Consider the following 10,905-nt stretch of genomic DNA (forward strand, 5'->3'; position numbering starts at 1 on the left):
ATTGGAGGTTTGAAACACAGTATGGGGGTAATGGGGAACCGGATGGATGCTCAGAGTGAGCAAATGGGGAACCGGATGGAGGCTCAGAGTGAGCAATTGGGACAAATGGGGGAACGGCTAGAAGCAAAATTTGAGGGTTTAGACAAGAAATTTGAGGGATTAGACAATGGGATAGAGGGGGTGAAACATGGGTTAACGGGGGTGGAAAATAGAATGGCTGCCCAGGAGAATCAGATAGAGGGGGTGAAAAATGGGTTAGGGGGCTAGAAAATAGGATGGAAGACAAATTGCGGGCAATAGGGGAGCAATCCGCCCGAGAAATTAAACAAATGGGAGAGCAGATAGAGGAGGTAAAAATCGGGGTAGAAACCAAATTGGATGCTCAGAGGGATGAATTGGGACAGATGAGGGCAGCATCTACAAAAGAGAGGGAGGAGATGAAAGAGGAGATACGACGAGGTGTAAGTGAGGAGGTCTCGGGGGTACGCGAGGAGGTAAGGCGAGGTGAAAAGCGTATAGAGAAAGAGGTGAGGAATAATACGGCTAGGTTACAGGGGGGCATAGAGGGTCTGACGAAGGGAGTAGAACAGCTGACAGTGGGACAAAAGGAACTAGTGGACCAAGTGGAAAAGAACACTGCAATAATCGGGGGGTTAAAAGCGACACAAAAGCACATTAAAAATGAATTAATAGTGACACAGAAGGAATGTCAGATGGTACATGAGGGGTTGACGAAGAAGTTGGAAGAGGTGACAGAAGTAATGGAGACGAAGGACTGAGAGGTGAGGATGCACATAGAAACGGTTAAAGTGGCGTTAGAGGAAGAGATAGAGGGGGCGCACCGGGAGATGAAGGAGGTAAAGGAAAAATTAGAGGAGGTGGAAGAAGAGGTGAGTGAAATTAAGAAGAGATGGACAGAAACTAAGAGAGAAATACAGGAGGAGGTGATGGAATATGTACAAGGTCGGTGCTCAACTCATAATGATGTGCTCGCTAACCAAATAAAGAGTTTGCAGGTGGCGAAGGAGGTGCGGAGATGAGGTGCCAAGGTGAGTGGCGATATACGAGGAAATGTATATGATGTGAGGGGAGCTTCAGTCGGCTTGGGGGTTGCTTTGGACCCGGGTGTTCGTGAGAGGCCGTTGGCGAAGTGTGCAACAGGTACGGTGTGCGAAGGAGGAGGTGTGCGAGAATGTCCGACTCTGGGGTGTGCGAGGAAAAAGTGCGCGCCGAGGAGTGAGTGTGCTGTCGAGAGTGAGTCGGTCGTAGCGCGTGTGCGAGGGAGCACATGGAAGCGCGTAGTGAGGAGTGTTACAGAGGATGTAACGGAAGAGTGTACACCTGTGGTGAGTGTTACGGAGGAAGTAACGGGAGAGTGTGCGCAAGAGGATGCGAGAGAAAGGTGTGTAACTGACGGGTGCATGAGGAAAGAGTGCGCTGTCAAAAGTAAGGGAGAATGCACGCCTGTGGTGAGTGTTACAGAGGATGTAACGGGAGAGTGTGCGCAAGAGTGTGCGCGAGAAAGGTGTGTAACAGACAGGTGCATGAGGAAAGAGTGCGCTGTCGAGAGTAAGGGTGAGTGCGCTGTCAAGAATGGTGGTGAAAGTAGTGAGAGTGACACAGAGCGTGAGTTGGTTGTGACAGGTGAGAGAGGATGTACACCTGGAATGGAAGGAAGCACACCTGGAATGGTAGAGCGTGTGTGGGAATGCATGCTGGAATTGGTAGTGAGACACGTGGTTGGGTGTGCGAGAGAGAGCACACCTGTGGTTGTCACAGAGGAGGTGACCGAGGAGGGGGCGCAAAGAGGTGTGTTGGTGAGGTGTGCGAACGACGAGTGTGTGCCAAGGTGTTCGGTGGTCAGGTGTGTGACCAAGTCTGTGAGCGAAAGAACGAATGCAATAACGAAGTACGCGGGGTGTACGGGCGGCGTTGGAGCACCGAGCTCGGTGAGGGTGAAAGGGGTAGCGTATGCGTGTAAGCATGCAGGTGAGGCATCGACGGTAACCGGGTTAGCGGTTAGAACGACATTTAGCCAAATCGGGCCCTCGGTGCACGTCGGGCAGCTTCGCGTGCCGCGAGGACCAGCGGGGATCCGAACCACGGCGGGTTCGAAAGGACCGCCATACGTGATCCACGCTGGGCCGCGCTTGGAATGGCCGCATCCATGCTCCGCTAGGTGGAATGGGCAGCCCAATAGGAAGGGTCGCCATGGCGACCCCTTTTTGTTGAGGCGTTCCGGCAGGTCGAGATCGGGCAATTGGATGGCTCCGTGCCGAGGTGGTGCGTGGGATCTCGGCCCGGGTAAGCGTCCTTCCCTGCACCGAATGCGGGACGTATCCAGCCGCCGGCACCAAACAACCCGCATTCATTGCTCGGCTTTACGAAGCCGGGCTGTAGAAGTGAATTGGCGCACCGAGAGGCATTAGTAAGTAGACTGTAATGATGAGGATAGTGGTCTGGACCCGAAATTAGAAAAACAAAATTTGATGATTGGCAAAGGGATTGGCAGAGTGATGATTGGCAGAGGATTGGTAGAGTGATTGGCAAATTTTTGATTGGCTGAAATTTGGTGAGCAAAATTGGTAGTGGAACGTCCCCGATGTGGTGGGATGGCAACTCTGTCATCCCTCACAAAGGGGGGCAAAGGACCACTAGTTTTATGGGGTTTATGGCAGTGTAAGCTCGCCGAGGGAGGGTTTGGATAATGTGTAGGGCCCTAGAAGATTGACATTAGGTAACGGTAAGGTTAGGTAGCTACATTGGACAGGTAGCTGGGGACATAGAGAGGGTAGTTTGGATGATAATGACGTGGTATGTGCTTAGTTTAAAGGGAAGACGGGGAGCACTAAGTTAGCAGGGCAACAGGTAGTTGAGATGATGCCGTGTGAGTGTTGGAGGTGTATTCAAGTGTATTGAGCAGTGTGTGAGGAACAGGTGTGATTGAACAGGTGTGATTGCACAGGTGTGCAACTGAACAGGTGGATGGAGCAGTGTATGAGTAAGAGTGATAGTGATAGTGATGTGTATTGTGTTGACCAAATGGTCCGGGGAGAAGGAGGGTGCAGGTGGCACCAGGTGTGAGTGCACAGGTGTGCACCAACAGGTGTATGGAATAAATGGTTGTGTGGAAGACATGGAGTGTGGAATATATGGAGTCTTGGAATGGATGGTCGTGGAGTGAGTATGGTGGAAAATATGGAGTGGAGTGGATGGTGCGAAGGTGTGAATGGGGGAAGAGTGGACCCCCATCACGGATACCCGGGGCAGGTAGTGTAAGTGTTAGGTAGAGGGTATAGGTAAATTGTGGTTGGATATTGGCATCTGTGGTGCGGGTGGAAGAATGATGTTTGGATGGGTGCATTAGTGTTGTGGAAATGGCTGGGCGTGTAGCCTGTTAGTGTGTGTAGTTGGTTTGGGCACTCCACCACTGTGAGGATGTCGGCCAGGTGAGGCCGCAGGTGGGCTCTGGGAGCCAGTAGAGTAGTTGTGGATGGGGCCCGAGGATCCGGAGGACGGACCCGGGTAGCCCAGTGCCAGAGGGCACCGAGGGGTGACAGAGCCAGGAGGGGCCTTCCCCAATTAGATAGGTTAGGGTGAGGAGCTAGGTAAGCTCGGGTGGCAACTACAGTGGTGGAGGTGTGCAGGTGGGTAGACCTGCTGGGAGAGCTACACGACCCAGCCCCGAAATTGTGCAAGGGCACCGGGAGATGAATCGGGGGAGTGAGACGCCAAATTGAGAAGCACCACAGTTTGGTCAATGGGAATTGGTTTTTAGAACCCATAGTGTAAGTTGGCCAATGGATTGGCAGGGAGAGACCCCGGGTAGTGTAAAGTGTGTTAATGTCATTTAGAGGATAGTTAGGATGAAGTCTCCTCGCACCATCTGCATCCACTCACCTGAGATGACGTACCTCCACACCATGCCATGTTTTGATTATTTTTTATGTGCAAATGTTTTGGATTGTGAGACGCGTCATGACGTGGGTGTGACATTGTGCTTGATGTTCCATCTCTTCCTCCTTATGAGGGTTGATGATGAATTGGGTGATGGCAAATTTTGGCTAGAGGGATTGTGGTGACAAATTTGGTATTGAAGAAATATGGGGAAGACGTGACAGTAGCGATGAATTTGTAAATGTGTAGATTTTGTACATATGGGGTAAGGGCAAGGGTAGTGTAGGTGACAGGGGGGTGACGTACAGTAGGGACGAGCTTTCTCACTTCGCCCTCCGTACGCATTTCACCTTGCATTGCCTTATTGATGTGTACCCTTGTGACCTTACCCCTCGCTCATCTGTCTTGTCCCCCTTTTGTCTCCCACATGACCTGTGCGCCATTGGGCGCCGAGGGGAGCGTGCGTGAGTCCGCCATTGTGCGCCCGGAACTCCCAGAAACAGCTGTCTGCATCGATGCACCACATTATGGACCACATGTCTGTGGCCGAGCACCACTTATGGACCCCATGGGTTGGGGCGTGGCCCCTCTGCTGGAACCGGCCATGAGGGCCCGAAATCTTGCTGGCGGACCTTGGCCACAGGGCACCGATGCCCCACAGGTGAACCACAGTAGTCGGCCTGGTGGGCCATAAATAAATAAAAGGGACACGTTGGGTGCATTTTATTGTAATACAAATAGGCCGCCAGCAAAGAAAATGACAACATCTGGAAGAAAGTAGATAGCCAGCAGAGGGAGCCGAAGAGCAAGAGACCACCTGCAGGGTTAGGGGTTGTTGATTTATTTTTATTGATGAACTATGGTGACTGCACCGATGGGTGCTTGAGGGTGTTTTGGTGCATTTTGGGTGCTTTCATGGTGCATTGATGCAGAGCAGACTGTCTCCCCCCCAGAAAGAACAATTACAGGTCCTGGGTTAGTTTTGTAAATAAAAGTAGCGTCAATTGTAAATAATGCTCCCCACCATCAGTGTGTAGTTTGAAGACCATTCCGCAATTCGGTTAGCTGTGGGCGTGAGTCTGTTAGGCAGGGTGCAATGAAGCAGCGGGACATAATTATTTATGTTTTAAAACTGTCGCACTCAGGGTCAGGTTAAAAGTAGAGGGAACTACACCTACGTGTCACACTAAATAAAAGTTGTAGGCCCGGGACGTGCATAAGAGGAGGAGGTTGCAGTGTTGTGGATATGAGGATTGCATTTTTTTGATTGTGTTGTATTGTATTGGAAATGGTGATGAACATTGTTTGGATATGGCCCCTCCTGCCTCCGGAGTTGTGTAAAGATAAAAAGGGCGTCTCGGTAGTTAATTCCATAAACACCACATTGCAGGACACGATAAAACCCTTGTTCAGTAGCTTATATCTTATTATGTGTTTTAGAGTAAGGCCTTGTCTTCCATTAGAATGACACTCCATTGCACCGAATCAATTAAGAATAGCTCCCCTTCAATAATTCCATTTCCCAGCCAAACTCTCCATCTGTGGGTAAAGCAGTTCACAAGCGTGGGGTGCACGCCCTCTCAATTCGCTGCTATCGTGAATATGTGCTCCGTGCTCTGTTTGAACAGGAGGGGCGGGGTCGCCAGGGAGAGGCAAGCCCAGGGCGTGCCACGAAGGGCGGGGCTGTGCAGCCCCATGCTCAAATAAGGAAACAAGCCCGTGGCTCGCCACGAGGGGCGTGCCGTCGGCGCGATGCCCAAATAAGGAGACAAGCCCGTGGGATTACCATACAAGGTCACGAAACAGAGCACGGGGGAGAGGGCGTGTCAGTCCCGCGCTGGAGAGAAGTGAGAGGAAGGGAATACGAGCTGAGCTGCGTGGAGAGGTACACGACAAAGAAAGGGTGCGACGATCGCTGGAACAAGCTACACGAGAGATACGGCAGATGAGTCCAGGTGCGTAAGAGGGTTGGCAGTCCACCGGGAGAGAGTTCAGAGTTGCACCGGAGTTGCGTGAAAGATATGAAAAGCCTTTGACAAAGAGCCGCTTCAACCAGCCCCATTTCAACCAGCCGAGTGACCCTGCCGGCGTGCGCTGTAAAGCCGAATACAAGGAGCTGCCGGCGTGCGCTGTAAAGCGGCTTACAAGGAGCTGCCGGCTCCCTGCTTCCCGCCCGGAGTGGACCTGCTCGCTGTGCCCTGTGATCCCACCTGCTCATCCTTTCCAGCCATTCCTGCCTGCAAGTTCCCCATTTGCGGACGTGAGTTTGTTTTGTTCGTGCTGTCCTGGGTAGTAACTAAGTCTGTATAAGCGAGTAATTTTCACTGTGTCACCTGCGTTTTCATGTCCGCTGTAAATACCCGTGACTGCTCTTTTTGCTTATGTGTGTAAATAATAATAAACCCCGTTACTCTTCTGTACGTCTTCTTCTTCCTCTTTGCATTCGTCGTCTTAGTCTTTTCCCGATTGAATAGCGGTGGCGCGATACGGCCAACGTTTGGGTGAATCGGGTTTAGTCGGGGAACAACTGTTCGGTCGCGGAGCCTCCGCTCGGCAAACAACATCCTTAACCGCGTACCGTAACAATATATCCACATTTATGCCGGGGCGTTTGCCCGGGAAAACCGAGACCGGGCATGCCCAGGTGTCATGGGTGAGCCCTGGAAAGGCGAGTCTGGACGTGCCCGGGCGTCTTGGACGCGGCCTGGCAAGTCGAGGCTGGGCGTGCCCGGGCGCTCTGGGCGAGCCCTGGAAAGGCGAGAGCGGGCATGCCCGGGAAAGACGAGATCGGGCGTGCCCGGGAGGTTCGGGCGTGCCCGGGAACAGCGATTCCGGGCATGCCCAGGAGAGGCGCGTCTGGGCCAGTCCGGACGAGCCCGGCATGGCGATCGCGCACTGGCCGCGTCCTGGCAGGTGCAAGGCGATTGTGTACATTCAGTGGGAACTGCTACACATGCCCCTCCAGAATCGACCTGCACCGGCAGGGTCAATTTAAGGGGGGTCCGGATGACCCGGCCGAAGCGACCCCTGGAGGGTCGTGGGGGGGGGGGGGTCCGATCTGGTGGTGGGTGGTCAAGCGGGGGGAACTGTGGACGGGGGGCGGCCTCGCCACGGAGGAAGGGCCAACCGTGGTGGTCAGTCGACGTCCACGTGCGCCGGTTTGAGGCGGTCCACAGAGATCCGGTCCGACTGGCCGCCGACGTCGACGACGAAGGACTTGTCGCCCTGTCGCAGGACCCAGAAGGGCCCGTCGTACGGCGGCCAGAGTGGCCCCCGGTGCGCGTCATGATGCACAAAGACGTACTCTGCTGTGCGAAGCGCCGGGGGGACGTAGGACTGGGGGCCACCGTGGCGGGACGTTGGCACGGGGGCAAATCGTCGGGCGGCCTCCTGGAGGTCCGAGCGCTGGTGTGCGGTGGACCAGGGACTGGTAGCGTCAGGCACAAACTCGCCCGGGACACGGAGTGGCTGGCCGTAGACGAGCTCGGCGGCGGACGCCCGGAGGTCCTCCTTGGGGGCCGTGTGGAGGCCCAAAAGGACCCACGGCAGCCGGTCGGTCCAACCGTCGTCCTGAAGGCCGGCCATGAGTGCGGCCTTCATGGAGCAGTGAAACCGCTCGCACAACCCGTTGGCGAGCCACTTCAACCGTGGTGGGGTGCAGCGTGACCCCCAACGAGCGGGCGACCGCGCCCCAAAGTTCGGACGTGAACTGTGGGCCGCGGTCGGACGAGATGTCCGCCGGTGCGCCGAAGCGCGCGACCCAGGTGGCGATGAATGCCTGCGCCACGTCGGTGGTGGAGGTGAGGGGCACGGCCTCCGGCCACCTGGTGGTCCTGTCCACCATGGTGAGCAGGTGGGTGAACCCCCGCGATGGGGGCAGGGGACCCACCAGGTCCACGTGGATGTGGTCGAAACGCCGTGCAGGCACGGTGAAAGGTGCTAGCGGGGCCTGGGTGTGGCGGTGGACCTTGGCCCGCTGGCAGGCCGTGCAGGCATTGGCCCAGTCGCGGACGTTCCGTCGAAGGCCGTGCCAGACGAAACGCGCCGACACCAGCTTCTGAGAAGCTTTCCGGCCCGGGTGAGAAAGGCCGTGGATGGAGGCTAAGATGCGGCGCTGCCAGGAAACGGGCACGATGGGGCGAGGCTGGCCCTGGGAGACGTCGCAGAGCAGGACGGTGCCCGCGAAGGGGATGTCGGCCAGGTGGAGGCCCGTGTCCGCCGCCCGGAGGGCCTGCACCAAGGTGTCGGTGGTCTGGTCGGCCGCCATGAGCGCGAAGTCCACGCCGAGGTGGACCGCGTTCGCGCTGGCCCGAGAAAGACAGTCGGCCACGGCGTTGTCTTTGCCGGCGACGTGCCGGATGTCCGTGGTGAATTCCGACACGGCGGAGAGGTGGCGCTGCTGGCGGGCCGACCACGGCTCCGTGACTTTGGCCATTGCGTAGACCAACGGCTTGTGGTCGACGAAAGCCGTGAACGGGCGGCCCTCCAGGAGGTGTCGGAAATGGCGAACGGCCAGGAATAGACCGAGCAGCTCGCGGTCGAACGTGCTGTATTTTAACTCGTTCGGCCGGAGTTGCCGGCTGAAAAAAGCGAGTGGCTGCCAAACCCCGTCCACCCATTGTTCATGGACGGCGCCCACCGCGTATTTGGAGGCGTCCGTAGTGAGGGCGATGGGCGCGTTGAGCACCGGGTGAGCCAGCAGCGTTGCGTCGGCGAGGGCCCGTTTTGCGCTCACGAAGGCCGCGTCCATAGCCGCGGACCAAACGATGTCATGCTTGGCCGGCTTGCCCCGGAGGGCCTCGTAAAGGGGCCGCATGAGCTGAGCAGCGCGGGGCACGAATCGGTGATAAAAATTCACCATGCCGAGGAACTCTTGTCGGGCCTTGATGGAACGGGGACGTGGGAATGTGGTGATGGCCTCGACCTTGGTCGGCAGCGGCACGGCCCCGGTCTTGGTGATGCGGTGGCCCAAAAAGTCAACGGTCATCGTGCCAAAGTGGCATTTGGTCGGGTTGACAATTAAGCCGTGCTCGCTGAGGCGACCGAACAGTGTTCGGAGGTGGAGGAGGTGCTCGGCGCGGGACGTGCTGGCGACGAGGATGTCGTCCAGATAGACGAAAAGAAATGGCAGGTTGCGCAGCACGCCGTCCATTAAGCGCTGGAACGCCTGGGCCACGTTCTTGAGGCCAAACGGCATCCTCAAAAATTCGAACAGGCCGAACGGCGTGATGACGGCCATCTTCGGGACGTCGGCCGCCCGGACAGGTACCTGGTGGTATCCCCATATCAGGTCAATTTTGGAAAATATGACCCGTCCCGCCAAACGGGCGGAAAAGTCCTGGATGTGCGGGATCAGGTACCTGTCGGGGGTGGTAGCGTCGTTGAGGCGGCGGTAGTTGCCACACGGGCGCCATCCGGCCCCGGCTTTGGCACGATGTGCAGTGGTGAGGCCCACGCACTATTGGAGCGCCGCACGATGCCGAGGTGCTCCAACGCGTCGAACTCGGCCTTTGCCACGGCGAGCTTGGCCGGGTCGAGGCGGCGGTCCCTGGCGTAGACCGGCGGGCCGGTAGTGGGTATGTGGTGCTCGATCCCATGCCGCACTGCGACGGCCAAAAACGTCGGCCGCGTGAGGGCCGGGAATTCCGCGAGCAGGCGAGCGAACTCGTTCGCCGTCGGGAGGGCGCACGCCAGTTCGGTCGGCGTGGAGCTGCTCATCGTGCACGCAGGGAGCTGAAGGTCTCGGCGTTGACAAGGCGACGTCGTTTGACGTCGACCAGCAGCCCGTGCGCGCAGAAGAAGTCGGCGCCCAGCAAAGCCATGGGGACGCAGGCGGTCACAAAGGTCCACTGAAAGCGCTGGCTGCCGAAGCAGAGGGTGACGTTGCGCGGGCCAAAAGTGCGTATGGCCGAGCCATTAGCAGCGATCAAAGAGGGGCCGCAAACGGCATCCCGCCTGTCCTGCTCGGAGGCGGGTATGACGCTCAGTTGGGCGCCGGTGTCACAAAGGAAACGCCGCCCGGACGCTTTGTCCCGAATAAAAAGCAAGTTGCCCGAGTGGCCGCGCTCATGGCTGGGAATGAACGCCGGCCCGGCCGTTTCCCGAATTGCCGAAAGTGCACGGGGGTCAGCACGTCCGAGCCTTGTGTCTGAACCTGGCGTGGTAATAACACCACGCCTGGTCAGGTGGAGGCCCCGGCCGTCGTGTCGGAAGCGGTCGGCGCGGCGGCCGCCAGTTGCACCGGCAGTTCGGCCTCCAACCGCGCAGGGCGCTCGGGCGTCGTGGGCATCGCCTCGGACGGCGGCAGGCTCCAGGTAGCCGCGCCGATGTGTTGGCCCGCCGAGGAGATCTTATCGGCTTCCCTGGCGAGGGCGCGGGGATCGGTGATCGACGTGCCAGCCAGGGCGAGGCGTACCGGGTGAGGCAGCTGGCGAAGGAACAGCTCGCGGAACAGAAAATCCGGAGAGTGCTCACCGAGCAACGAGAGCATATAGTCCATGCGCTCGGACGGGCGCGTGTCGCCGAGCTTGGGCAGGTCGAGCAGGCGCAGTGCGCGTGCCGCCGGTGAGAGGGCGAAAGCATCGAGGAGGAGCGTCTTCAGCGCATCATACTTGTCAGCAGCCGGCGGGTGCTCGAGGAGGCTCAGGGTGCGGGCCGCGGTGGCGGAACCGAGCGCTGCCACGACATGGTGGAAGCGGGTGTCGTCCGCGGTGATGCCTCGCAGGGCGAACTGGGAGTCCGCCTGGGCGAACCAAACAGCCGCGTGAGCCTCCCAGAAGGTAGGCAGTTTAAGAGTCACTGCCGTGTCCATGTCGGTAGGTCACCAGTGAAGGAGCTGCGCTCCAACGCGAGTCGAAAGAATTGACGCGACCAAAGACGGAATTCGTCCGTGTTGCTTTATTGAAACAAAACAGCTCAGGTATTCTGACAAGCCCGTTTATCGGGCAGCAATATATATACACATTTATGCTGGGGCGTTTGCCCGGGAAAACCGAGACCGGGCATGCC

Source organism: Myxine glutinosa, chromosome 6 (assembly GCF_964187855.1).
Source record: "Myxine glutinosa chromosome 6, kmMyxGlut1.1, whole genome shotgun sequence".
Taxonomy (NCBI): Eukaryota; Metazoa; Chordata; class Myxini; order Myxiniformes; family Myxinidae; genus Myxine; species Myxine glutinosa.